Here is a 27,762-nt window from a genome sequence, read left to right as displayed (position 1 = left end):
AAAATTCAGTCATCGGAGCAGAGTGTTACACATAGCTCTGGGATTTTATGCCTGTACATGTCCACACCCAATGTCTACAGGTACAAAATCTATAATCCTGATGATTTACAGTGTCCCAGTGTAGATATCAGACAGAATCTTCTATGTAGTAATAACCATAAGTGTAACTGAAGAATCTCTAAGGACTGTTCTTGAGCCGGGAAATGAGTGTGTAATAATGTAATGAATAAATGCAATGTAGAAAGGTAATGGTTTTGGATATTACATGGTTTCCACAAGATGTACCCTAAACCTTACTAGGGAATGCGAGACGGGTATCTTTATGCATTCTTCGCCAGTTTCTATTAATGCAGCTGAAATAGTTTGGGATTTTATGGTTGATAATCAATACCTGTTAAGTAAGCGAATTAAATTGGCTATTAATTGTGGACATAGAATAAAGATGTCATTTCGTAATCATTGTGTTGAATTAAAATAGATATCAACTAACCAGCCATGGGTTACACATATGTTACTATTTATAATCCATCTAAATAAATATAAAATTATGGAAATTTATGCACCTTCTTAATTTATGCCCCATTGTTTCTGCCCTTTCATTTCTACTACTAATATCAAATCATATATGCACCCGATCAATATGACAGTACTTCTGTTCATACGGATTACTTAACTAGTATTTCTGTAACTTCTACAATTTTAAATATAAAGATGGAGCTTATCACTTCGATTACTATTCTTATTCTGGCGAATGTTCTTTTATTGGTCTTATGTATATATCAATACTTTTAGTCTAAATTTCGTATTTTTATATGATATTATGAATAGGCTTAAAATCAATTTCTTTTATAAGTTCGAGGTTACTGGTGAAGCAGAAGCCCATGATATTTCCTTTAGTGGTGCAAATAACACACACACACACACACACATAGGTACTGCTGGCTCTCCGTCGGTTATGACGATGAGTGTTTCAGTTGATATGATCAAATGAACAGACTGCTCGTGAAAGTGATGTGCAAGGGGCTTAGTATTCCACTGTCACGCGTATCCCCAAGAAGATTTAGAGTGACACAGTATGTGAAAAGCCTAGCCCTTATAATTACAGGTACAACTCATTTCTGCCAGCTGAATGACTGGAGAGGTGGGAAATGAAGTGTTTATATGTCTGCTTGTCTGTCTGTCTCTCTATATATCAATATGTATACACAAACACATACACACAGGTATATCAATTTAGTTATATACATATAGTGTTTGACTTTGTATGTGTATCCGTATGTCCATGTATGTGCGTGTATCTACATACATAGAATTGATAATGTGTGTGCGTGTGTGTCTGTCTGGCTGTTCGTATGTGTGCGTTACTAAAACTCGAGAAGTACGCAACCGAATTCATTCAAATTTTTCACATGATTTACTTAGGGGCCATGCAGTGTAATGGGTCCAAAAATGTCCAGCATCTTGCCTCATGCGCGCCCAGAGCAATCTCGTATTTCTTATACTATGTCTTATGTGTCAAAAGTGAAACAATAACATCTCTATTGTAATGTGAGATACTTTCAGTTTACTACTTTCACTATTATCTCATATATATATACATGCATACACACACATGCACACACACATATATATATATTATGTATTTATATATATTATGCATATATATATATATATATACATATTAGGTATATATATTATGTATATGTATATATATATATACATATTAGATATATATATATTATGTATATATATATATATAATATGTATATATATATATATATATATATATATATATATATATATATATATATATATATATATATATATATATAATATATATATATATATATATATATCCACTCACAAGGCATTGGTCGACCCGAGGGTATAGTAGAAGACACTTGCCCAAGATGCCACGCAGTGGAACTGAACCTGGAACCATGTAGTTGGTAAGCAAGCTACTTACCACGCAGTATATATATATGCATAATATATATTTATATATATACATAATATATATATATATATATATATATATGTATATATATATATATATATATATATATATATATATATATATATATATATATATATATATATATACATATCTATTATACATAATATATATTATGCATATATATATTAGGAATATGTATATATATATATTATGTATATATATAAATATATATTATGCATATGTATATATTTCCTGGTAAGTACTTGCTTACCAACTACATGGTTTCGGGTTCAGTCCCACTGCGTGGCATCTTGGGCAAGTGTCTTCTACTATTCCCTCGGGTCGACCAAAGCCTTGTGAGTGGATTTGGTAGACAGAAACTCAAACAAGCCCGTCATATTTATCTTCTATTCATATGAATTTGACATTGGCTATTCTTTCTTGTCTTGGGATTCACGGTCAAACGGCTGGGTGGAATTGCGCGAAAATCTACACATATATGTAGAATGATCCGGTGGTGATGCTGGGCTTTGTATTTTTTCATAGCTCCCATGGTTACCGAGATAATCTACTATAATCATAATCTTGTGTTTATGAATGAGAAGGGAAGGGGTGACGTCATACTTGGGATGATGAAAATTGTACGCTGAAAAAATAAATCAAACCGCGTTTAAACTCAGTATGAACATACGTGTATGTATGCTAAAGGAAGGTATGCGAATGTGTATGTGTGCGTGTGTGTGTGTGTGTGTGTTTGTGTGTTTGTGCGAGCGCAATGGAAGTAGAATGGTTGGGGAATGTGAATGTGTGTGTGTGTGCGTGTGTGTGTGTGTGTTTATGTGTGTGTGTGTGTTTATGTGTGTGTGTGTGTGTGTGTTTATGTGTGTGTGTGTGTGTATGTGTGTGTATGTGTGTGTCTTTATACGTGTGTATATACGATGGAAATCTTTCTATTTCCGTCTACCAAATACACTCACAAGGTCTTAGTCGCTTGAAGGTTATAATAGGAGACACTTACCCAAGGTTCCATGCAGTTGGACTGAACATGGAGATATGTGGCTGGGAAGCAAACTTCTTACCACGTACCCACGCCTGTATGTGTGTATAAATACACAAGCACACACACACAGACACACACACACACACACACACACACACACACACACACACACACACACACACACACACACACACACATATATAAACAAAATGAAAGATAATCTGTTATCTATCTTTTAATATTATTACTGTTCTCAAAAGCTGCCTTGAGGCACAACAGTCTGTTCTGTATTTATCCGCTCAAACATTACCATTAATTGAGTTCGTATTAAACAGAAATATTATAAAGACAAATAAATGTAGGACCACCAACTGAGTGAAATCGGCGACATTATACGCATTGTTTTCTCAAGTGGACCACGAAGAACGAAATTACTGTCATTTCCCAATGTATTTGTTCACATCTTGATTATGTGAAGAAAATGAAGAAAGTTATTAAAAACCAGGAAAACTAGACATTTCCATCTGCCTGGTAAATCAAATATTAGAAAAGAGGCAATTATTCTCGGTGTTTTAGTAGAACAGCTGGTGAGATATTATTTCCACCTTATGCACATATGCAGATGCGCTTGCGCATCTGAGATCATCCTAACACAAACAACCACACACGCACACACACTAACATACACATGCGCACACACATAATATTATATATAAAAGCATACACATAAAGCGTGATACCGAAATACCTGACGTTGCCCGGGCTGAAGACGTTCAATTGACGTTACGTTGCAAGGACAAAGAATGGATAGATAACCCATATGCCTTGAATTTCAAATGGCAAATTACACGGATACGACAGATATGGAAGGAGTGGCAGTGAGGTAAGTGACTGTGAGGGCGTGTGTGTGCCACAAGTTTGTTCGGTGGCCAATGCTTCTACCACTGCTTGTAAAGTTCAACGTTCCTCGGTCTGTTTTAATTTCTTTGCTATTGTCCGTCAAGCTGAGTCTGTCTCTTATCATGTCTTTACCAAATACTGACCAAAGTGTCACATGCTTTATGTGCTAAAAGCGAAAATAACAAGGACTGACTGCGCTGAAGACACAAGTTACTGACGTTAGCATAATTTAATAGATACAGTAATTCTTCTGATAAACAAGTGTGTTAGAGCAAGTAACACGCAATAGTACTTTGTGTGAGAGAGGATTTCTGCTTGAAACACCAGAACATGTCTGCAAAATATCAGAACAAAATCCGCAAATTAAGTTTTTCTAATCTCGTTTCGAAAAGAGTTAAGAAAATGGCAAGATAGGCGAACTCCGAAATTTACTGGAGATGCTTACAGTTTCTGTGGGACAGATATCAGTAGCTACAAACACAATTTTACCAATATGCAATTGTTGAATAACTAACAAAGAGAAGGGATGTAAAAAAACTAGAGATAGAGAAAGAGAAATAAAGGGAGACAAGCGTGGATTAAATATCTGTATATGACTCATAACTGAGAGAGGACACAATAACAGAGAGGCCACAAAGGTAAAGTATTGTAGTATGCAACACTTCTAACAATTCTGCTTGCATTTACTGTATATACGTAAGGAAACGAATAGTATGTCTATACTTGTTTGTGTGTATGCGCACATGTTTATAAGCGCAAGTATTTCTGTTTATACACATGACTGTAGGCGAGTGTATGCTGTGTATAATATTGGGTCCGTTCGGTTTTTTTAAACGAAAATAAAGACACAAGCTTTAAACACAAGGGGGTTTCTTCAAACAATGGCATAATTACCGTTTCGTACCAATATCTTACGCCATATTGTGGGCAAATCTATCATACACTTCGCAAAATATTTCCTTACTGTACTGACGAAAATCTCTTCCAGATGAATACATGAAAGAATTTTTATATTTTCTTCAGTTCTGTCCATTCAATGGAATTTGAAGAAACCGAAACAGGTAGAAATCTGAAGCCGTAAGGTTGGGCAAATATAGATAATCAGGCAAAAATTCCCAGCCAAGCCTCAGTAACTTCTACTGCGTCTGCAGAGAAGTGAGACATTGTTAATGGTCTCAAGATTAGCAAGTACTGGACACTTCTGGTGGATCGCTGCATTTAGTTGTCCATCTGGTCAAAGTAAATATGCTAATTGATGGTTCCCCGTCCATAGGAAGAAGCTCGTAAAAGACGACACCCTTACAATCCCACCAAATTAAAAGGATAACCATCTTCATGTAAAGTTCTGTTTTGGAGGTTGTTTGTGTTGGTTTACTGCACTTTCCCCATGATCAATTGCGCTTCACATTGTTATAGACGATAGATTTCCGTCTTGTCACCATTCTCTTTAAAAAAAGGATCTTTTTCTCCATGTTTCTGCAAGGAATCAGAGATGGAAATCAGTTGGGCGTAGTGGTTAGCTTCCTTCAATTTATGTAGGAGTCAAGCATCGAACCTGATTACGTATCTAGTTTTCAACACTCGATTTGGATATTTAGGGAATATCTATGATCATTCTGGTTGTATAGGGAGTGATGGTAACGCTGTTAATCTCGGGTGGCCGGCCAGAGCAAGGAATGAGAACCCAAGTTCGAAATTTCCCCAAGACATCTGATGAAGGCTGGAGGATATATCAGCCAAAACGTTGTGTTAACAACAAACAAGATAAGGACAAATATCCGTCAAATGTAAATAATATAAATAATGTAAATAATGTACATAGTCCCTCATCTCTTAAATATAGAACAGGCTAAAGTTCCCCTTCTATCTCTTTTGGGATTTGGGGGTGTGGACAGAGAGGCAGGTGTATTATCTAATGGGGTGCCTCACGGTTGAAGACCTACCTATTCTCCTATTCATTGGAGAATACCTTTCCCATCACCGTTTTACTGATTCTTGGGACTCACCTTCTAACTAATTACCAGTGGAAGTGCTTGGAAGTTTCATAGATGTAGAGGGTTTCCCTGTTGCCATTTGTGTGGAGGTAGCATTGAACTCTCTACACCTACAAGCCATCTTCTTTTATTCTCTTTTAAATTCTTTGCTCCCCGACTCCCCGACTCTGTACATCTGACAGTTCGGGCATGTTATGCGCCCACAGAACTTTAAGGAACATGGTTGTTAAAGCTTGTTACTACACACACACAAGCACACAAATACAAACCACACATGCAAACACATGCACACACACACACACACACACACACACACACACATACTAGGAGACAATACCCGGTGTTTCCCAGGTTGAAGAGAATAATAAAATTTAAAAACGCCGTCTAGATTACGCAGGTCTCAACTGCTGGTAGCTGAGATACCAACTTTCTATATTAATAACTCTCCAACATGGAATACAGACGTTAAGTGAAATGTTGAAAGAGAGTTTTCAACTCTTGTATGTATATAAAATAAATACCCGTACCTCAAAAACATGTTTTGTGTACCTTATTTCGTAACCAAAAAACAAGTACAGACTATAAACAATGAAAGGCCGATGTTGGTGATTCCTTTGACAGAGGTAGTAGAGAGCCAATCCGATGATAAATTTGAACTTGTATCTTGAAAGTTTGCATGAATCCTGGTTCAGTTAAATCACTTGTGGCTCCAAATAATGTCATCTGTAGTGCAGCATTGTATTGTCTAATTTTGCTGTGGAAGTGCTTGGAATCTTGGTCAGTTGATGACTACAGTTTCTTCAATGGCTCTGGAGGTTGAGGGATTGTAGGGAGTATAACCTTTCCACCACTGCACAGTGCAGATGCCGCTTCCTTGCTTTACAATGTATGTACTCAATTGTCATTGCACCAATGGAAACTGTAGTGTCACTATGAAGTGTTGGATCATAATAGAATGCTGCTTCATAGAAGTTGATTCTCTGAGTTGTTGCAACTGCTCTTCGTTCTGTAGTGAAGATCCTATTCCTTGTCAGCCGTGCAAACCTCTGTTCACCACGTTGATGTGCCCTGTCTTTTGTAGTGTTGAGTTTCTTCGTTTCTGGGCATGCTTGCCTTTCTACAGCTGTCTCTCTTTCCCTGACATTGTAGCCAAATTTGACACTTTCCTTCTAGGCAAGATTATATACGTATACAGAAATACACGGGTGCAGAAGATAGTAAACAATGAAAATAAGTGGGTAACGGAAATTATATTTCTTAATACGACAGAAAGTAAACAAGAAATTTTTACGGAAAAAAAAGAACTATACGGGTTGAAGCGAAATTTGTCACTTAATGAACCAAAGAACCACTATCGAAGGAACCAGAAAGAAGTCGATAACAACACAAAAACACAAAACCGGTGCAAAAGTAAATAAGAAATTTGTAGCCAAATTTAACGAAGTGTACGGATTAAAGTGAAATTTATGAAGTTACTTCTGTCAGTATATTATGTATGAAGTTACTTCCATCGGTAACAGTGAACTTCTTTCTATCAGTAATTTGTCGTTGTTGTTTGTAAATAGCGATTGATAACATACGGTGAAAACAATAGCGATTGAACTTATGTAACCCAGCAACGGGTGTTTTCTGATCCTAGGGGTTTCGTTACCTATTGTGTGAAAAATTTTAAGAGCCTAAAACCATCCCTGGAACATAAGTAATGTATGTTCCCAGTTTGGAGAAAATGAGTTGAAAAATAGGGCCATTATAATTTTTTACGCATACACCCACCCACACACACACATATACACAGAACGGAATTTATATTGTAGATATACATACACATATAAATGTGTGTATATGTGTGTGGGAGTGTGTGCGTGTGTATATGTATAATGCAAGTAGAAACAGAAAATGCACCGACAGCTTCATGATAAAAATATTAGTTTATGAAATATAATGCTTACATAATCAGTCCGTTTCTCTTTCTGGAATTATGATTTTGTAATTAATGTTGTTATAATTTCATCATTTCAAAAGAAGCTGTCGTTGTTGATGATGTTTTAATTTTGTAATAGACGTTGATGCTAACAGAGGAGGTAATAAAAGAATGTTATTGACAGTAACAGTGGAGCTAATAAATAGATTATTAATTTTCTACTATTAATAGTAGTAATAGATATAAATGTAATCAAATTTAATTAAATGTGTTTATGTAAGTGCGATCGAAATTTTTCAACGAGTTCAGTTTCATTGTTTCTCCGCTGTTGTTCAGGAGTTCCGTCATTACATTGGTATAAAGTAAATATATTAAAATTTAGTTGGTGATTCATATCATATGTAGATATAGTTCTAAAGGGAGACATTTGCCTGTAATTAGAAAAACTTATTATTTCGTTCTTTATTTAATTCATGCTTTCTCTATTCGCTCTACATAATTTTCTAAAATCTTGAACAACTGCTTTTCGTAAACTACGTTACATATTGCAAAGGTAATATTTTGGTAATTTTCAATTTTTGTTCTTGTTTCAACTAAATTTAAAAACCTTCGAATGTGGTAAGAAAATTGCATAACTGCATCGCTCACACAGTTAGACTGTACTGTTTCTCTTGTTGCATAAAATTTGGTACCTTTTCTGTTGGCATCATTTTTATAGATTTTTGTTTGTTGTTTTAGTAATAGCACTTCCACTATCTTAAGAAGATCGATACATAATGTTGGTCTTAACTCGCAGGTACTTATATGCCATTGTGTATATCCTTTGCGCTAAATTATGAGAAATATTTGTTTTTGCGTTTTTAGTGACACGATGTAAATTGTAGATATTTCTTCCAGACTGTAGGGTGATAAAATATGTTTGTCTTACTCTTGTGTTCAACTCTCGTTGCTAAAATATATTAAGTTTGCAGTTTCTCTTCATTGTACTGCATTTCAATTACGTTATTATTATATTTAGCAGAATTTTGCATTCATTTAATTTCTCTAAGACTTCATTTCAAAATCACTCATTTAGAAGCTTAATCAGCTCTCTTCTGTATATTGATGGAAAGTTCTTATTCTCTTATCAACTCTTGATACATTGTAGTCTTCAAATATCCTAAAAAACTTCCATATCATGGAGCTAAAATCCTACCAATTTCAGTTCCAAATTATTTTCGGTAATAGTTGACATTAGAAATGAAATAGTTATTTTGGAGAAAACATTTAAATCCATCGTTTTTTAATTCCCTCGGGTAATTATTTTGCATAATTATACAATCAGAATTTTATTGATTCTTTTCTATAGTCGTAAGGCAGTGCCTTTTGATTGGTCGTGGTTTTGGAAGTCGATTCAGCATATCTGGATCGTATCTCATAAAATCTAGGAGATAGCATTTACTAAAACAATATCGGCCGCGCTTAAATATGCACAAATAGTTAATTATAATTACAGTGATAGTTAATTAATGTGAATTAATTTTATTTACATTTCATTAATTTTAATTACCTTCATAGTTGTCACAATTTTTAAGAATATGAAAAACATATTCCACCTGAAACAAGATCGCCAACAACGAATTATGATATAAAATTGTAAGATCGTTAATTCCAACACCATGTAAACATTTTACAGTGCGAACCCGATTTATTACATTAGCATTACTTTTCAGGCATAACGTTTTGCGATAGGAATTTCTCCTATATTTTCAATACATTTTACCATGCCTATATATCTTGATTTCTAACATTTCACACACACAAACCCACATATAAACATTCCCATTCCTATATATATATATATATATATATATATATATATATATATATATATATATATATATATATATATATATATATATATATATCTAAGCGAAGAAAGAAAGAAAGAAAGATAGAAAATGAGGAAGAGAAAATAAAGCAGCGACTGTAGTTTAAATATCAAATGATGTAGTCACAATTTCGCACTTGCTTGCAAGCATAGCGGCAGTAAAAACAGCACCTTCTGCACTTGTTTACATAAATCAGAAATGTTTTGCATAAAGCGTACTCACCATAGAATATTCATTCACACGTTACTGATGATTTTCATGTTCATCTTCTCTGTTTGGCCCCATCTTATGTACCACGATGTGGGTTGTTTTCATATATTTTACATAGCTTTATAAATGGAAATCTACTGCTGCTTTGTTCTAGAATCAAATAATATATTTTGTGTAAATGCATTCTTCCCTTTATCTGCATTTCTTCATCCCTTTCTGTTTTCCTTCGGTTCATATAGAGTATTTCTGTAGGAGAGACCAAAGACGCTTCAGTTAAGTGGATTATATTCCATCTTTATTTTAACTGTTTATTCAATTTTGTTCTACAAATCCATACTTTTGTGCAAACAATCAAATGCGGTAATCCAAGGAAATTTAACGTTTAAACATCCAGCCAAATAAATACAAATTTGTTTTTGTTTCTATTTTTTCTTGTTTTCTGAATAATATTTTTCACAGCTTCCTATTTTATGATTGACAAGTTGTGTAGTAAGAAGCTTGCTTCCCAGCCATATGATTCCAGGTTCAGTGCCACTGCATGGCACCTTGGACAACTGTCTTCTACTATAACTTCAAGCCAATGAAAACCTTGTGAGTGGATCTCGTAGACGGAAACTGAAAGAAGCACGTCGTATATATGTTTATGTATATATCTATGTACGTCTGTCTGTTTTTTCCTCCTTCCAACACTTGAGAACCGGTGTTTGTGTGTTTATGTCCACGTAACCTAGTGGTTCGGCAAAAGATATCAATAGAATAAGTACATGGCTTTAAAAAAGTACTGGAGTTGATACATTCGACTATAAACTCATTCGACGAGTTTATAGTCAGTGGCTTTACTGAAACAAGTAAAAGATAATATATATATATATATATATATATATATATATATATATATATATATATATATATATATATATATATATATATATATATATATATATATATATATATATATATATATATATACATATATATATACATATATATATGCAGTGAGTGTGTGTGTGTGGGTGCATATGTATGCAATCGTGTGTGTATATATTTATATATATGTATATATGTATATATATATATATATATATATATATATATATATATATGTAAAACCAACAGAATGATATAAAAATCCAAGGCTGTGAAAGATTTCAGAACATTTATAAGTAGAAGGACTTATAGATGTTTCTGGGATATTATATATATCTTTTCATCGGAAACGGTGCGAGAAATTTCTAACATTCCCAATTTTTAAGTCACTTCAAGAAAAAAAAAAGCCCGATCCAAACGATTTACAAACTCTATGCTTGGAATGGCCAATTTTAAATACTATTGGAACTTACAAACAAGGTACAAGAAACTTATATGTATACCATTCTGCTTAAATAATGGAACTGTAGATGCAATATCCCTGTATATCTCATGTCTGTTTTCCTTCTTCCACTTTACTCTCTATTTCATATCTTCTCTAGAATAACTATTGCTTAACCATTTTCTCGTACGGTCTCCGACGAAGGTATATATGAAATATCCTGGAAACAGCTGTAAGACCTTCTTCTCCTTATAAATGTTCTGCAATCTTTCACAACCTTGGATTTTTATCACATTCTGTTAAATTTTTTAAATATATATACGCATACTAATGTATGACCTATGTTGGACTCCTCATTCGCATAATCACCGAACCTGGAGCTTAATTACAGTCTGGCAATAGCACTTACTCAGCATTACCTGACTCCTTTGGGTCTTCTTGACATCATTACCACTCATAACCTATATATATATATATATATATATATATATATATATATGTAATAAATATACAGGGGTCAGCATAAGTTGCTTCACCAACATACTGAAAATTTAGAAATAGCAGTCAAAGAACTACTGATTCTAAACTACAATTTTTTCTCTAACGGATGGCGATATTTATGGCACACATAGAACAAAAACAGAAGAGAAAACAAAAACAAACCTGCCTTTAGTTAATCATGTACGACGTTTCATGGTTAAGAATATAAAGCTATTCTTTTCCAATCATCAGCATGATGTACGATAAATCCGAAAAAGTCTATATACTCATGGGAATTTGACCATGCGACATCAAAATCACATGAGGAAAGGCATTCACAAAATTTATCGGCTTACGTCATTGGAGTTGTGTCCTCTTGACCGTCTGTGGTTTGTGTTAGATAAGCGTGGGTTCATTTCTGTGTATGTTTTTGGCTTATTTTTCTTCAGGAAGGGGTTCTCCGATGCGTATTCTATGTTGAACTGTGTTTCGTAGTTCATAAAGAAATTGGCTTGTTTTTCCCAGCGTTGTAGGGAGTTTGTTTCTTCAGCTTCACGATCTGTTTTCCACAGTTTAAAGACACTTTCCAAGCGTTGACCATCTGAATGTTTCTTTAATTCGTTGTAGATTTCCTCATGTATGTTTTTAATTTTTTGTTCAATTCTCACCGCTCTAAGCTTAAGGAGTTCTATTTCTGTCTTCATTTTTTGCAGTGCTAGTTTCTCCCTTAATTGTCTTTGTTGGTCCTGTTCGTTTGGAATGCGTTTAATTTGGAATTTATGGGGCAGAATTATTGGTGTAGAATTTAACCAGCGTTCATAAATTTCTGCCTTGTGGTTGTTTTTGATCATGTTCCAGAAAGAAAATTTTCTGGCTTTAAGTTTTTCATTCCACATGTGTATAATGCCGTTTTTAATTGATAGTATAAGCGTGGAGGGGGTTCTATCTTGTGTATCATCTGCAGGTGGATTTTCATTTAAGTAATTATTATGAGGTAAAGAATGAAGAGTGGTGCATAATTCGGACAGATGTTGATTGAGCTGTTCCAGGGATTGTTCTTTCTCTTCTTTTTTCCTTGCCTCTTGTGTAAATCGAGTAATTCATCAATCTTGCTAATTAAAAGTCTCAAATTCGTGTTCATCTCTTTCAGTTCCTTAAGAGTCTCTTCGTTGAGAATTTTAACAGCAGAGTTTGTTGTTTGTGGCATTTTCAATCTCACGTGTAGTAAAATATAACAGAAATATGTTACAAAAACAAAATAGAAACTACACGTGGAAATGTAAGGGGAAAGTAAGCAGAAAAATAAGCGAAAATGCACATTGGAAATCAAAAAAAGTTAAGGCTTTTTTATGAAAAGTAACGATAGATATATACAATTAGATGAACTGAGTTAGGAATAGAGGTAATAAAAGTCATTATTGTGTGTTGTTAAAGAGATTTAAAAGCATTAACCTTTTGTAGTATTCTGTGTAGTACTCTACCGCACTTCCTTTGTCGGCTTCTTGTGAGGTTTATATCATTTTTAACTCTATTCATTTACATTAAAGTTGGTTTAAATTCGTTGTTTTTGTATAGTATTAAAAAGAAAACTGGTAATGTGTTCGCAAAAGGCATGAAGTGCTTTATTTCTGCCCTTTGTAGGACAGTATTCACTTGTGTTTTTTACTATAGACTCATCTTCGCTGGTGTAGTTGTGAAGTGCTTCTGTGAGGCGTAATTTTCGGCAGAAATCCATAGTGTTATCCTTAATTTCATAAGCTATCATCAGTGCAAAACAACTGAATATAAGCCTGTACATAGACTGCCTAGATCTTGCCAATGTATATGGATCTGGTCCACACGTATTAATTCGAGCAGCTACGGACTTCTTTTGGAACCCAGAAAATGTTCAATGAATACTGATTTGTGACTACGATAAATTGTGGATGGGATTTACATCAGGGAAGTTCACAACGGAGTGGCAACGGCTAGAAGTAAGTATTGCAACTGGATGCACGATATCAGTCACCTTATTTCTGCTAGTCATGGAGATGTTATTAAGATCAACCAACTGTGAGAAATTTGTTACAAAGACACCATGAAGGGCTTTTACGAACGACATTATTGTATTATCGGAAAGTAGAGAAGCAGCAGACGGAACGTTAGAACGGTTGGACGAACTAATAGAATGGGTGGGAATGAAATTCAAAACCAAGAAATCTTGAAGTTTGACATTCGAGAAGGGAGTCTAAAAAGAAGCGAAGTTCAGAATAGGAGGCGAAGATATACCTGCGTTGAAAGAACAACCAGTAAAATGTCTCGGCAGATGGTTCTGATATTTATTAACGATAAGAAGCAAAGCAAAGAAACACATTATTTAGTGGAACAAGGACTAAAGGCAATCGACAGAACAACATTACCGGGGAAATTCAAATGTTGGATAATGCAATTTGGACTTTACCAAAGGATAATGTGGCCATTGCAAATGTACTCGAGTAGAGCAGAAAGGATGGAACAAAGATGCAGAAAATGGCTTGGTCTGCCGAAACCACTGAATACAACTGTATTATATGGAAAACCTGTGATGCAGCTACCAATAACATCAAGCATCGAAGGATATAAGGCAAGAAAGGCGAGGACATTAATGATGCTAAGGTATTCGAAAGATCAGAACATCCGAAAAAACCCGGCAAAGGTACGAATAGGAAGAAAATGGAAAGCGGAAGAAGCAGTAAACAGCGCGATCGGAAAGCTAAGGTATGTCGGTATAGTCGGAGCGACGCAAGAAGCAAGAGCTGGTCTAGGGTTGCACAATTCCAAACCGTTTTACGTGAGCAGTGTAAAAGAGATGAAAGAGGCAATGGTACACAAAGTGAGAAAGGGGGAAGATGAGAGGCGGCGAAATGTACATTTGGTGTAATGTAGTCAACAGAGGCAGCGCCTAAGATGGGAGGAATACGTGGTCAGTAGCAGAATCTCATGGGAGGAACTTTGGGCTTGAGAACAAGCAAGAACATCCTTCCTGATCAAGTGTACCTTCGACGTTTTGCCTTCACCGGCCAATTTAGTCAGGTCGAACATACAAACAACTGTTGAATGTAGATGCGGAGAGAAAGCGACGGTGAGACACGCTCTGTCAAACTGCAGGTTAGCACTAGACAGATATACGTGATGTCACAATCAAGTCCTCGGTGTCATAAGCGCAGCACTCAAAGACAAGGTCGAGAAATATTATTGGGGAGAGTACCCAAAAGTGGAAAAGTACAAAAGGATGTACTTCCAGAAGAAGGGAAAGGAACTTAAGACCAGGCCTTCAAAAAGAGTATACGTGACAGACGAAAGATGAAAGTGATACTGGGAACTGACCGCAGATTTGGAAAGACTGTTAATATTTTCACCCATAAAAACAATAAAAAGACCGGACTTAATCCTATCGAACACAGAACGAGAAAATGGAATTTTCCTCAGGCTGATAGTGCCATGGGAAAAGAACATCACTAATGCAGAGCAAGGGAAAGAGAGGAGGAAAGAGAGATTATTCAAAGAGTGCGGGGGACAGGGGTGGACTGCCGAGTATTACCACCTGGCAGTGGGGGCTAGAGGTTTCATTGAAAGGAAAATAGTGACGCTATTTAAAAGAAAGTTTGCATTTTCGAGCTCAGAGCTGAGAACAGTAATAAGGAGGATACAGGAGGCAGTTGACTAAGCCAGCTTCTATATATGGCTGAGACGAGAAGACCCGAAGTGGTTCGAAAGCCATAACATGCCGACTGGGAAATAGCGTCGCTAGATGAGGCTGGCTGGCACTTAAACAATGTTGCTGCTTGACAGGTGGGCCAAGGGACCCTTCTCGTTCATTGCACTCCCTACTCCCCGATAGATCGAAGACTTGTACCTCCAGAAAGCTAGTCGACTCTGTTGGAAGGTAGGTCAAGAAAGGTTGCGGGCCAAAACTACGCACACTTTCCTTCCATTGGTCAGTTGAACCTTAGATTGTGTCACGTGACAGTTAGATGGCGCTGGCTGCTGGAGCATATCGGCGAGTATTTAAAGAAAAATTTGGCAGGGTGGTCATTCGCACAGTGACATTCGATGACGCTGCATCAAAGAAACCGAAGAACAAAACGCGAAAGTAAAAAAGAAAACAGAAACTTGACGTGGTTCCTTATGATGATGTCCTTAGCCACTGGATCCTATAAAGGGCTGTTGAGGCAGCGAACCACGAAACGTGGTTGGTATTCCTTCCTATTATGTATATATACTCATACACAGGCAGGCACACACACACACACACACACACACACACACACACACACACACACACACACACACACACACACACACACACACACACGCACGCACACACACACACACACACACACACACACACACACACACACACACACACACACACACATACATATATATATATATCATGTAAGATATAAGTTAGAGGTATTAAAACCATCTAAGGCATAGATGTATCCAGAGGCACTCCTGATAATTACCTCAGTATATATGATCCTTGTTATAAGGTATACGGTAGTAATTTAAAAGATAAACTGTAGTTTAATGTATATAAAGACGATAAGAAAATAGAGATATAACAATGAGAAGTGGATTTTTAGTGTTATAAAGCCATTATTTATTTAATTAATTAAGATGAGAGTATGTTAGAGTAAGTTTACAACCGTTTCCATATATCAGACAGGGGTAAATATATGTTTACCTCGTTGCAATTGATAGACATCATCAGAACGAAAAAACCAAAGAGAAACAAAACGAGAATAGAGCGAAAGAAAGTGTAAGGAAAGAACAGTAAAAAGAAAATGTTCAATAATTCGATAGCCTTGCATTTTAGTTTAGCTTAAAGTTCAATAAATCAGTTGTAGAATAGATGAGAAGAGAGTTAGTTGAATCTAAGGTCTCATAATTAGTTATTACCATAACTTTCACGTGTCCGTAGGCTCGGCTAGTTGAACGCCGGTGTAATGCGAGGAAGTTATCGCTATTGGGATATCCGGTGTAGTTCTAAGGTCCCAATTTATAGGCTGGAAGTTAGTTCGTATATTTTGAATGGAAGCCGTAATATAAGGGTAAAGTTTATATCTAGAATCTGTACGATATAGAGTGTAAATGGACTATGCACCAAAATAATGTATAGGTTTGAAGTGTGCATAGAAAAACAATAAGATCAAAAGGGGAAATTTATCGGATGTAAAAAGAGTTAAACTAAATTATAGGAAAATAGTAAGCTAGAGAAGTATTTAGAATAAGTATAAAGTTCAGTAATTAATTTGTAATATGGGCTGGAGTTGAGTAAGCTAATTGGTATGTAGGAAGGTTAAAGGGGAGGGGGGGTAATACGAGGTCAATTACGTTCGTTAATAACATTTGAACTAGGAGATAGCGTTATATAAAGGATAAAGTGGGTTTATCGATACTTTGAGAATACGAATCGGATTTTATGCAAACAAAAGTTGTTATTTTCGTGTCTCCTATTAAGTAGAAGTGATTTGGCCATTAAAATAAATAGTTTCTCGTTTATACAGAGTTCACAGCACTTATTGTTAATGCTATACGAGGAAGTTTTGGCTAAGATACACCATTCTAAACTATAGTTGATATTTTTTTCTTTTAATTCCCAATGTAGCTACCAAGTCCTGTTGAGTTCGCTTTACTTCTATTTCTTAAACTAGATTGGTGGGAATTGTATCTAAGTATCATTTCGTTTTTAGTTGCTCCTATATAGGATTTCTTATGGTTATATGCGAGTACATCGCATTGGTATATTACATTTTTAGTTTTACAAGTATTAGAGAATTGACACTTGTTTTTATCTCTGCAGCCACATAAATTATTAAGTTTATCTGTGTGTATGTCGTGTTGAGGGGGTTATTATTTATCAGGTTGCTGTCTGTGTTATTTGACGGTGAGTTATTAGGGATAATATTTATTATATCTGTCGATTGGTTGCTATATTTTATGTTGTTATTTTTCCTAGTTTCAGAGAAGGCCTCTTGCTTATCATTGTTGTTCGAAGCTTTGATAGTAGCCAGGTTACTAGTTAAGCTATGGCCTACTTTAATTTTATTCTTAGAGATTTCTGGGTATTTGTTATTTAAATTCAAGTCTCATTATGGATTGAACGATATTTGCTTTAAGCTGCATCGCGAAAGGGATTATTAACCAGATCTTATCGCTATTTCGTTTATTTTTAATATTCTTATTTTTGGTGTAGAAACTGTCCTCAATATCCTTGTAGAGTGTAAAGTTATGGTTATGATTATTATATTTCTTCCTATAGTTATTATTATTATTATTACTATCAGTTTTATTAGGGTTATTTTTGTACGGTTTATTTAATTTATAGAGCTTGGTATTATCATTCTGAACTGGGGCTGTATTGGTTCTTTGGGGTGCGTTATTTTATTCTTATTAATATTTAAAATTTTATTATTAGTCATATTAGTATACTTAATATTATTAATTTTCACATTGTTTGTATTACTTTTGTTATCATTTTTAATGTTGTTGGTTATCTTCGTTTGAACCTTTTCATTATTCCTACCTTTTTTTGTTGCTGTTATTACTGTTAATCTTATTAATCTTGTTCATATTGTTGTTGTGGTTGTTAGTGTCATTTGGAGTGTAGTTACTGTTATGATAATTGTCTTGGGCATTCATGTTATTCCAGTTATTTCTATAGTGTTCTAAATCTAGGTATTTAATTATTTGCTTATAACTTGCATTTACTTTTTCTAATGCCCTTTTGTAGAATTCCTTATACTTATTAAAGATATCTTGGTTGGAAGAGAGGCGTGAAATTCTTTTGCTGATGTTTTGTACCAGTCCTCTTTTAATAAAGTTCGGATGGTTACTCGATGCGATTATATTTAAGGTTTGTATTTGATTTTATGCGGGGTTCGTGTAGCCCCGTCGCTAGGTTGCAGTTAGCGTCTAAGTAGTTTATAGAATTATGTTCCTTTTCTGTAGTAATAGTTAGGCCAAATCGTTTACACTTACACTAAAATACTCTCATCTTAATTAATTAATTAATTAAATAATAGCTTTTTAACACCAAAGATCCACTTCTCATTGTTATTTATTTCTCCATTTTCTTATCGTCTTTATATATATATATAATATTAATAAAATAGATGGATAATAACAGGTAATCGAAACTGTGCTGGTGCTTTGCTCATCATCCACCTTTTATAGTTTCTCCATTATATATATATAATCATATATATATATATATATATATATATATATATATATATATATATATATATATATATATATATGCACTCACACATGGCTAAAGAGTAACTGAGAGACTGAGAGATTCATGCGTTAGTATTTATCAAATAGATATATACCCATATTTTGAGTACTATTGTCCTGTTCTCGTCACCTAATATGTGCATATATACATACTTATGGTATATATTATATACACGCACACTCACATAGTGACATGCACGCATATGTACTCTCTGTGTGTGTGTATGTATGTAGAGTACATATAGATTTACAGGATGATATATTTCCGTATACAACTTGTAATAAACCAACGAAGTTTACAAATTTAGCAGATATTAAATACTCTAAAATATGCCGCATGTTTACGTATCTTTGTTTTCGTCTCTGTATGAATGTGTATGTACCTCATGCTCTCAAGCACATTAGTCTAACATATTCATAAAATTGACATAAAAATGTTGCAAAGTTTCTGTCAGATTTAGAAGCATTTACTTATCTTAGTACATTTTCATCGTAGTCAAAATGCAGCCAGAACGACGTTGCTTCTCTTCATTATAAAATACCAATATTGATCGATCATCGGGAAAATTACAGTTGTCCGAAATTCACCCCAAAATTTGCTCATCATTACGATCTGTGAGTAAGACAAACACATAGAAAAGCATAACTGAAGAAGACTATAATAGATGCTGTCCTCTTGGAGTATTTGCTAGGAGTTCTGTACTAAAGTCCCAAATAATAACATTATTACAAAATATCTTCGAACCTTCTCTAGATTACATGACATGAAGTCAAATATTTTCTGAATTAATCTCGCCATAATTGTTCATATTTGCGCACGTCATTATGGTGGTTCGTGTTTACCACATGTTAATAATCTTAAACAAAAGATCGATATCTGTATTCAGATGAGTGTGAAGGATTTAAGTTTACCAGCAATGTTCTCTCCTAGCATAGCACCACTAATGCACGAGTTACAGACCTAGGAGACCTCTTTGTCTAATGTCGTTTTTGTAGACATCATCAGAGACAAGAGTGTCACTACTCGCCTCGTCTGTAACAGAGTATGAAACAGCTTTTGGTCCTGTATTCACAACCCTGGTTAATACTTCCCGTAACTTAACGAGGATTTCTACCTGATGATCAAAGTTACACATTTTAAGGGAGGTGCATACGTATTTAACCGGCTTGTAGAATTCGAACTTAGAAGAAATAAACATAACGAAATGCAGCAAGGTACATGACCAGACACCATACTACCTACTACAAAGCTTATCAAGGATATATAAGCGTTCGTCTGGCAAATTATTCGCTTCTCATCTTTTTGTCTATATTAACAGTCAGTCACATATAATATATTCCCATTACCAATATATCAGAGAATGACTAACAGACTACACAAGCTATTACGGACATACTGAAAGCGAAAGAAACGCATGCACAATCAGGCGCATACATAAGACTATAAAACACACGCATACACACAGACACAAAGACGCGCACAAACTCAAACGCACAAACACGCACTACAACAGTACAGGTCATGATACTAGTATCTCTTAAAAACCTAAATCTTTTTGCTTTCTCATTCTCTTTCTCTTGTCTTGTCTTTCAAGTTTATCCCTCTATTCATCATTATATTCCTAATAAAAACATCCGAAATAGACTAAAACGTGTTCTGTTTTTATTTTAAATTTAACTCATGCATAAATATACAACAAAGATTGCCACATCCGCTCCTTAGAGTTGGTAAGAATTTTTATCAGTAAACATAGCCATATGAGACTTCTATCAACTTTAGACATGAATAGAATTGTAAAACTGTTTATTCTCACTTGTTTCTCCCACTGGGTACGATGCCAAACCGAAAAGATAAATTTGTGCAGATTGTGGGTAACACAGCAATTACAACAATGCATTAAAAGATTCAAAATATTGTTAAAGAACATTTAAATGTCAAATGTTTTTATTTTTTACTAAGATTTCTTTAGTAATTCTACGTTCATTTTATGATTTTATGCTGTTTTACTTTATCTGTTTTATACATTTTTTTCTTTTGGGTTCTACATTCTTATTTTTTTTACTTCCTCAGTATTCGAAACTAGAAAAATAAAAACAGAAAACAAATAGCTTTAAAATGTGTATAAAACAAACAAGAAGCTTAGGCGACAATACAATAAACTAAACAAACACAATCAATGTAAAAGATTTCTGGAATATCTCTGTGATTGCAGATTCGCTTGAAATGCACGGAAAGTATTTCTAAAATGTTAATTCATAGATTTTCACCCTTGGTGGTTGAAGTTTTATTCTTGTATATTGTTTTTACGCTCTCTTTCCTTTTTTTTTTTTTTTTATAAATAACACAAAATATCTTTTGGGTTGTTATCATTGATATTTCATTTCCTTTAGACAACAAAATAATCATTTTGAGAATTTCATCAGAAAATAAAAACAAATTTTGAATACAAACATGAAGATCTATGAATATTTCTGAAATCAATATACTGGAGTGTGTTTATGTTTGGTAAATATGCATGTGTGTATATTTCTATGTATGTATGTATGTATGTATGTATGTATGTATGTATGTATGTATGTATGTATGTATGTATGTATGTATGTGTGTGCGCCTGTGTGTGTGTGTGATTATAGTTATACATAAAGGCGTATTCACACACATATTTACTTATATGTACGAGTATATATATATATATATATATATATACATGTTTGCATATGTATGTACGTATGCATATATATATATATACACAAATATACACACACGTATATATATATATATATATATATATATATACATACATACATATATGCATATATATATATACATACATATATCCATATATATACATTCATATATGTATTTATATATATATATATATATATATATATATATATATATATATATATATATATATATACATGAGTAAATACATGCGTACATACATATATATATATATACATGCATACATACATACATACATACATACATACATACAAACATACATAATACATACATACATACATACATACATACATACATGCATACACACATAAAATTTCACAACGGACTGGCATCGTCTAGAAATTGAAATTGCTGCAGGTTGCACTATATTGGTCATCTCGTTTGTGCTTGTTATTGAGATGCTACTTAGATCAACAGACTGCTCAGAAGAAACGGCTAAAGTGAAATCACTCAAAAATGCATTCATGGACTACATAATAATACTAATAAGGGACTAAAAGGTTATGCAAATAGTTCTGGATAGAGTGGTTAGACGAGACTGCGATTTAAGGCAAATAAAGCGCGCAGTCTAACTTAAGCGATACGTCGGCAGATGCTATAGAAGTTCAAAATAGCAGGAGAAAAATCCTAATAGTTGATGACAAACGTGTAAAAAGCTAAGGACGATGGTATGCTTACTCGTTGTCTGATAGGAGTAAGGCGATTTGAGATTATGGTACAGACCGACGACGGGTTGAAAGCCATACACACGTCTAAACCACTGGCAAATAGAAGAGCTTGTGCTTACATTTTGGCCTATATCCCCGCATTGCTTGGTCCCTGTTCATATATGAAGTAACATTGTCGAGAGTGAAGACCATAGGGCGTCAGGAGATGGCTTCGTCTGCTTTGAACAATTATCAGTTCAGCACTATATCAGAAAAGAGGGTTTCTTCAACTACCTATAATACCAATTGTCGAGATCTAGAAGTCTGGAAAAAGTGTTAACGGTAATAATGTTATGTGAATCCCGAGACGTAGAAATACGGGATAATCTGCCAGATATCAAAACTGCACGAGAATAGTGAGCAGAGAAAGAAACTGATGACATCATAGCTGTACTGGAACAGTGAAAGCGATTGAAGATGACCGAAAGGAGATTAGTTTCAATACACCAATCTATTTTAATCACTTTCGACAATGACACTGCGGGTGCGCAAGGCTGTTGCCAATGGCTGTGTTAAAGCTAGAGAAGCGGAGTAAAAGGGAACTACATTTGTTTCAATGCCTTCAGCAGTGTCAGATAACAAAGCGAGAAGAAGAGGTTATTGAAAGGAACGTGCGTTGGGATGGGATCTGGAATGGAACACATCTGGATTGAATTTCCTTCTTCAAGCCACCTTTGATGCACTACAATCCACTTGCGATCTGCTGAGGTGGAAATCATCGAATGACGACAAATATAGATGTGGAAAAGTCGATCCACTAAAGCATATCCTACCTAACTGTTCAATGGTGTTGGAAATGTATACACGGAGACAGAATAAGGTCCTCAAAATTCTCTATAATATAGTCAAGAAAGAGATGGAGTCAATCATGGTGACAAGAAACTGCTGAATGATTGCAGTAAACAGTCTATCACGTTTATCCGGCAAGATCAAGATGGTTACCCGAGACAGAAGAAAACTGTGAATGAAGACAACTGGGACGGAATAGCAAATCATGCAAAATGTGAACGCTTCTTTACAATACCAACAAAGGAAGAAGCCGGATATGAGAATATGGTGTGAAGAAGTAAGATAATTAACTGTTCCACACAATGACAATTTAGATGCAGCCCAAGTTAGAAGAGACGAGCGTTATGAGATGCAACAGGATGACTATATAGATGCTGGTTAGAGTGCACTACACTTTCTTGCAGAGGTTGAATGTAGAGGTTTTATTGGGACCAGACTTAGACGATGGCAACTTTCGATTGGAGATCCAGACAACAGCTGAGAGAGCAGCCACAGGATATGGCTAACAAGGAACGATAAAACTTAGTTGGAAAAGCGATGATCCCGAAATGGATTTGATTTAGAATACTAGTCAGTCGAAACAGTAGGTGAGGGCCTCAAATCAGTGAGTGGGAGTCGGTATGATTTAAAACCGCGAGTGGAAGGTCCCGAAATATTGTGCATTCTTTCCAGATGATCTTTGAAACCTACTGGCATCAAGAAAGTGGAGATTTTCGACTGCCTACACTTACAATAGCAAAACTGTTTCCAAGTTTGTATATATTTCACCGATTTCAAATGTGTAGTTATTTCTTCATTTTGAAATTATTAAGATCTCCGTTGAGATCTTAATGGACTTATAATCTATCTGCTCCTATAAATTTCCTGTCCAATGCGCAGATCTGACCGATGTTGTAATATAGAAGACCCGTATTTTCCATTCAATCAATTCTCCCGTTGCATGCCATCCACTTTTCTTTTCAAAAGAAGAAACAAACACCGAGACAGCTTAATGCTCGCTACGTCTCATGGAAACTAGGAGTGTAAAGCAATGAAGAAAATATTGCAGGTTATTTTAGCGAACGTTACAATAATTGCGCCAGTTCAGCGCTCTGAATTATCTGTTATTTTAGAGATCTTAGAATGATAAAAGAACAAATAAATTTGTGCGAGTTGAGAGTGCTTTCAATTCAGAAAAGGAAATGTTGGAATAAAAGCAAATCCAGTGTTTAGAATATTGACAAACACTACTCATATACAAGTAGTATGTGTATGTTCACGAATGCTCAGCTGGGTCTTCTAATTAATTGGAGACTTTAATGATTTTTCTTTTCTGTTTGATGAGAATGTTGAGAAGGTTTTGTACATTCTATGAATAAGGTGAAACGTATTTAATGTAAGTCACATAAACTGGAGGTTATGGAATAAATGGTAGTGAGCAAACAAGTCTGGTTGAAGAAGACAAGTCTTTACAAAAGCTGTCACTTCATCTGTGACGTCTAACACCAATTAGTAAAGAACATTATACTACCAGCTACGTTGCTTCGAATTTCTGCATTGAATTGCTCAGAAGTTTCAGTTTCTTTCTTGATTACTTCGCAAGTGTGAATAGCCTGTAAGGTGGGTAATTATCTCGGTCGACGTTACTTTTCTGTTTTTCAGTATTTCGCGTTTCGAGGTTTGAAAGGTGAAAACTATTGGTGAAGAAACGTAGAAATGAACTCTTTTTTCTCGGGACGAATAACTGTTTACCATTTCACAAGCCAATTCTAGCTTTGTTGCTGTGCTACGCCTTCGCAGGCCGGGTCCAACGATGTTCTTTTTTGCCTTCATTCACTCAAAGGTGCAGGTACCATAGTTAGGATAACGTAAACCTTTATGTTTCGCATCGAATAAATATGTAAAGATATTCTCGTCGATAGCAGGTTGTTGCCAATGCCTTTTTACGTATTCACTTCTAAGCTACTAATCAGTTTCTCTTTTACTCTAAAACTAAGAAATTCCTCTTTGATTTTTCTTTTTTGCTAAATATGCCACTGAATTTTGATTGCCATTTAACTTGTACACTATTCGAATTCCAGACATGTTTCTGTGCCGAGGGAGACACGTTCATCTTCTAGTAATAGGTCATTATCCATTCAATTGTGGTCTGAATTTGAGTAAACAACTACTGTACAACCTATATTAAGCCTATTTGCTTGCCTAATGTCAAGGCTATCTCTGGATGACCTGGATGACCCACTGCAATCTGAATAAGTCCAAATTGGAGCATGAGAGAAACCGATCTGAAGCCCGTCAGTCTGTTGAAAAAGCTTTACAAGATCTTCATAGCCTTTGCACCCTACCCTCCAATAGGCTACTTCCACATAATCTTTGCGTGCGCCCAAGATTCCATTCCAGTAGACCACTAATAATAATGAGCGAGTTGTTCCAAGGAAAGTCTGTAGGCAATTATAGAAATCCGACCGTAAGACTCCTGTCTGAGAGCATACGGCCGCCAGTCTAAAAGCACAGTCATTGCTTCATTACTACTCATATCCAAGACCACCAACTTACCGACCGTACTCGCTTTTATGTTTAAACCTTTCCTAAACAGCACCATCACACTATTTGATTCAGGTCAAGCAAAGGTGACATAAATCTCGTAGTCGTCCAGAAGAAAACCCAGCGACTACTTTTCGGTAACCCTGGTCTTGATAATGCTACTGCAATCCATACGTAATAACCTGATATCTTTGAGCAAGTGTCTATGCATCCAGCCTATTCGTAGTGTTGTCTTTACTGGACAAAGAGGAAGTGAAGGAAAAAATTGTATTTCTGTGTATTATGGCTTTTTATTCTTCTGGATTCAAGTTATGACCAGGCAGACGCAATATCTTGAAATTTTGTACGTCAGTAATAGTAGTTATTGCAGCCTATGTATATACTTGCTTTTGCATCCAGTACCCCATTTTATTGTAGAATATTTTCTTGTTTCTACTTTAAAAGTCGAATACATTTTTCGTTTGCGTAGTAGCATTGCATTTGCTCCACTATCCATACGAATGTGTGTGTGTGTATCTACATTTATTAGTATTTTCTTTTAACACGTTATACCAATTACTATGTAGTTTATTGACTCTAAATCTAATCTATATACCCATTCCTTTAATAGGTAAATAATAATGCCACTACAATTACATTGGAATTTGGTTATGTCTGAAGTGTTTATGAATTTTGATTGGAGTTAGAAATATATCAGGAAATATATCAACCTTTATATCTCAAGTAGGCCTCGGCAAAAAAACTGGATTTATCACAATAAAATGTTTCGTGTGTCTGGTATTGACAACTTAAATATCATCTGCATCATACTTCATTTCAGCAGCAAGTACACAGCTGGAACATCACACTCATCATTTTAGGAATACTCGCATCATATAACGAAGGTAATTATTTATTATATTTAATATGTGGATCACAACTTGGGCTAAAGTTCACCTTAAATTGCCGTATCAAATTTCGTGGTACACTGGGAAAGGGTTGTGCATTTATCTAAATGCTGTCAGGCTTGCAATCATTGAAATTATCTAAACGAATATAGCCATAAACTGAATTTATATTTTTTATTACCTACGTATGACTATGCACTACATAATCGAATTCAATAGAGCTATGGAATCATATTGAAACTAAGCTATCGATCATCCGAGTAATTCTCAGGAGTAGAAAAAAAAGGAAAAAAAGACTATGCTTATGAAATTGAATTTGAGATAAAATCTTCTATCAGACCACTTAGTCGAAGAAATTACCATAGTCGGTTACATGAAACTTAAAAAATGACAAATACCTACTTACATACTTACACAAACACACACATACACACACACAATATATATATATATATATATATATATATATATATATATAGATATATTCATTGTGTTACTTGTCCTGTTTTCCATTTTTTCTCATTGTTTGCATATTTAACACGTTTATTTTCGTACTTCATGTTGTTTACTGTTGGTGACGTCCTGTACCCATGTATGTATTTTATATATATATATATATATATATATATATATATATATATATATATTTATATAAAGGGCATTATTATAGAAAAATAATAACGCCACACAGTGGACTTCTCAAAATATACTTCTGTATATATATATATATATATGTATATATATATGTATATGTATATATATATATATATATATATATATATATATATATATATATATATATATATATATATATATATATATATATATATATATATATATGTATATATATATGCACATATATATACACACATATATAATTATTTATATTATTGTTCAATTGAATGCCACGCATTCATTTCCAAATAAGTTTATCGTAACCTTATTGATGCGACTCTACTCTATACTGTTTCCTCCCCGTTCTTCTCTAACTCCCCTTTTCTCCACCGTTTTCTGTCTCTCTCTCCCTCTTTCTCCTTTCTCTCGTTACTCACACGTGACCATCGTCCATCTTTCTTTACCTCACGTGACCATCTCCCTTTTCCTGCACGGACGTTCTAAGGACTGGACGTCTTCTATCTCTTCTATCTTTTCCCATATCAAAGAAAATATTTCTCTCAGCGTTTACTATTTTGCCCTCGTTC

Source organism: Octopus bimaculoides, chromosome 21, assembly GCF_046866305.1.
Source record: "Octopus bimaculoides isolate indiv1 chromosome 21, ASM4686630v1, whole genome shotgun sequence".
Taxonomy (NCBI): Eukaryota; Metazoa; Mollusca; class Cephalopoda; order Octopoda; family Octopodidae; genus Octopus; species Octopus bimaculoides.
Note: the sequence above shows the minus strand (reverse complement) of the source record.